The 4125-nt window shown below is 33.1% G+C and overlaps 1 non-coding gene across 1 annotated transcript; it reads left to right on the top strand.

Moving 5' to 3' along the window:
• Positions 1-4052: 4052 nt before the first annotated feature.
• On the top strand, positions 4053-4125 carry TRNAR-UCU (transfer RNA arginine (anticodon UCU)). Its single transcript has one exon. It is a non-coding gene; the product is annotated as a tRNA-Arg (tRNA).

The raw sequence follows: 4125 nt of genomic DNA, 5'->3' as shown, positions 1-4125 counted from the left end.
GTGTGTTTATGGGTAGTGATTTTTGAGTTAATGGGTATTTTGGAGATCGAGGGAGTTGGAAAGGTGTTATATTAGTGAAAAAATAATTGGGGATGAAAAATTAAGGTGTTCAGGGTTTAAAACCTATCATTTCTAGATATTTTGGATTGAAGTTGCAACATGACCATGTTCCCTAACATAAGAAGACGTCGTTGCTTGTTCGGGTTTTCTTCTTCTTCTTCTTCCTCTTCTTCCTCTTCTTGTTCTTGTTCTTGTTCTTGTTCTTCTTTTTTAGCTTTTGATGCTTTCACCATGTTTTCATTCCATCTTTTTACTATAGCTAACCAATAGTAAAATAGATGCTCTAATGATCTCAAATCCATGTCAGTTATGATCTTAATCCTTATGAAACTTCTTGAACTTATTATTTTCTTTTTATTTAAAGTAAAACTTACAGAACAAGTAAACTCTTAAATTTAATATACTACAAGTTTCCTCTAATACATAACTATTTTTAGGTCTATCGTTTCACCTTAAATTCTTAATTTCTTTTTTAATAATGAAGGTCACTTGCATATCCTTATCATTGTTCCCTTTACTTTTAACTGCAAAGGTTTCCATTTTATCATTTTTATGAGATCCTTTGGATAATTCTAATCATCATTTAGTAATCTATTACAAATATTTTTAACATACATTGATATGTTAGTACCAATGAAAACAAATTATAACTTTTCATCACTTATACTAAAATGATTACCTTTCTTCACGGCTATTATAGGGCCCACCATAGCAAGGAATGGTATTTCCATTATCAATGGGTTGTATGGAAATCCTACTACCCGTCAACTATAACAAAACTAACCAATACAATCAAATGAACAATCTTAAAAGGAGCGTCACTTCAGATCCCAACAAGTTTTATAATAGAATGGTCCACTAAAGTGAGAGTGAAGTTGGTCGAATTTAACTCATTTACATTAAGTTTCCAACACATATAAAAAGTCATCAACCTTACACTCGCCCAAAGGTCACATAATCTCTCTAAAAAATATTTCCACAATCATACAAGGTAAATAAAATACCTCGATCCTTGAATTTGAATGACAACCTATTTTGAACTCACGTACTACATCCCTCTCATAAAGTCATTATTTTATCATAATTCTTCTTTTCTTTTGTAAAAAAATATTTAAAAGCATGGAGTAAGAAGACATATTAAATAAGGCTTCAACAAATGGAAGTTTCAAGACTTCTAAGAATTTCTTAAATTTTTGCATGATCTTAGTGTGAACAAATTTATATATGTGGGGTAAAATGTATTCATTTTTAGATTTTCCTTTTACCTCTTATATTTATTTTTCTTTTCCTTTCACCTTAATTTACATGTCTTTCCTCTTCCTCTCCTTTCTATCCTCTTTTACCTTACCATCTAACTTTGCTAGTTCTTTTCTATTTCTTAAAATCACACCATTCTCTGATCCTTGGGATTATATTTCAGTGATCCCAAAAATATTTTGCAAGCCTTTAACTTTCTCAATTGGAGAGGTCATCCCAACTTGAAACATTTATGGTCACATAGTTATTTACTTCACAAATATTGCATAACACTTAAACATGTGCAATAATATTCATGCATACCTTATCAAATTGAGGGAACAATGTGCCAACAAGGCATGTATGACCTAATAGATACAATTCTTGACTTCCAATCAACGGTTGGTTTGAGTCCCACTAAGTTTTATATTTTGGGTCCATATTTTGTAATATCCCGAGTTTCCTTAAATACTCTAAATGATATCAGTTGAGATCAACTGAGTTCCTATTTTCTCTAAAAGTCATCAGTTATAATAATTATAGTAACTAATAAGCTCATATTGACTTAATTAATATTATTCAAGACCGACCTTTTATTAATAGATATAATAGAAACATTTAGATAACATTAATAATGAGTCAGTTTGTTATAGTAGAACAAATATTAAGTATTGTACCACTTAATATTTATGTTACTACTAATTCTATCATTTTCCACCACAATTTTGATACCCACTTCTTTAGCACACATGCCATATTCTTACTAACTTTCCCATATGATATCTCAATGCATCATTTCTTTTCCAACAAAGTGGGAAGGCTTGGAAGAGGAAAGATGGAAATTAGAAGAAAAATATAGTAGAAGGAGAAGAAGAACATATAGCTCATTATCATCATCACCATCACTTCATCAATCTCATTCCATCTCCATCATCCAACATTTCTTCATCCCATTAGCAAGGTGGGTTCTAGGTAGAAGCATTAAGTTGTAGAAGTTAGGGATTATAGATAGTAATTGATGATATTAGTTTGTTGATATATTTTCTTCCATTACCATGAGAAACTCCATGATTTTGTTGTTGTTCATGCTTATTATGATACAATGTTGTGATTGTGAGTTGTAAACTATTGTGGAAGAATCATGTATGGCTTATTGGATAAAACCCCTTACCTTGCCATACAATCTCTGCTGAATATCTGCAGAAAATGACACTCTCACTGGGTGTGCTTTGGCAAGCCCGTGGAGAGCTATCTTTCTACTAGCATCGTCGAGTGAGCCTTAACGAACAATAAGTAAGCTACCTATTTAATTTCTCGTCGGGCGACCATGATGCAGTTTTTTCACTAACTGGGCCTCGCCTGAGGTTCATTGGGCGAACCAAAAGCGAGCCAGCCTCGCTGGCTGCTCGTCGGGCGACTGTGACAGGGTTTTAGCAAATTGTTTTATATCTTGTTAGGATTGTTCCACATGCATGCTTGGTTATGTTATGAGTTACCTTATGATAATTATTATGGGTATTATGCATGCTTTCTATCTATGAATGATTGCTTATGATTAAATGATAACATGATTGGAAAACTATAAGAATTGGTGAGGAAACCTTAATCATAATTAGTGGAATGAATTAATGAGATAATTAGGATGTGATGAATGACATATATGGAAACGATTGTGTGCATGATACCTAGGTGTGTGTCATGGGCAAGTTGTTGTCTAACTAAGAAGTGAGGCATTGTATGGAATGTTGTTGTGAATACTAAGGTGATGTGATCACCTTGTGGTTGTCGAATATAATCATGATGTCCCTTATTTAATCATGTAGTTGGGAACACACCATTGATTATGTCGTCTTAAGTCATGATACTTATATAGAGTGAGATTAGGATGAATGCACCGATACTTTGCATTAACCAAGTGGGTTAGAGTCTCATATGTTCAACCAAGTGGATTAGAGTCCCATATGTTCAACTAAATAGGTTAGAGTCCCATAGTGCAACCAAATGGATTAGAGTCCCATAGAAGAATTTGAATATACTTAAGAAAGTCAAAGTATGATACAAGGATCTGTGACCTGTGTCGATAACTCTAGACGTAGGGTTGGCCGAGGAAAGATGCATTGGTATGGTTTCCGACTAGTGATGGTTTGAGTTGATGAGCTTAAACGACATGTTTCCATATAGTGCACGATTTGTGAAAACAGGTCTTCTTCCCCTTTGTGGCTTGAGCTAGGATGATGTTAGAATCTTGTAGAGCCGAGTGGATGCATAAGATAGGGAATCCACTGAGATTATTAACTCACCCCATATTTGTTGATTATTTTCAGGTGGTTCTGATCAGGCGAAGTGTAAGGATAAAGTAGCATGACATCCTTGCTTCCTTTGATATTTTGGATGGATTATCCATTGTGTATTTACTTTTGGAGATCATCTCACCATGGTCTAGTTCTTAGTTTTATATTTGAGCACCCTTGTATATATTTTGCCATTGTTGTAGTTTTCTTTCGGGCATATAATATGTACAATGTTGCTACTAGGAACTTATGTATTTAAATATCAATCTTACAACTAAATAAAATATATACATTCTAGACATATATTATATATGGGTGTTACACATTTTCTAGTATAAATAAAACCAAAACCAAAAACAAATACAAATAATACTTTAATTTTAAGTATATTCAATAAATTGAATCTAAAAAAAATATTATTGAGAATATACTTATTATATACAATTAAATAAACACAAAAAAAAGGCGCCCATGGCCTAATGGATAAGGCGCTTGACTTCTAATCAAGCGATTGTGGGTTCGAGTCCCATTGGGCGTG

The sequence above is a fragment of the Lathyrus oleraceus genome, chromosome 3, assembly GCF_024323335.1.
Source record: "Lathyrus oleraceus cultivar Zhongwan6 chromosome 3, CAAS_Psat_ZW6_1.0, whole genome shotgun sequence".
NCBI classification, from domain to species: domain Eukaryota; kingdom Viridiplantae; phylum Streptophyta; class Magnoliopsida; order Fabales; family Fabaceae; genus Lathyrus; species Lathyrus oleraceus.
The sequence above is the reverse complement of the archived record's forward strand: the minus strand, read 5'-3'. Positions and strand labels throughout refer to the sequence as shown.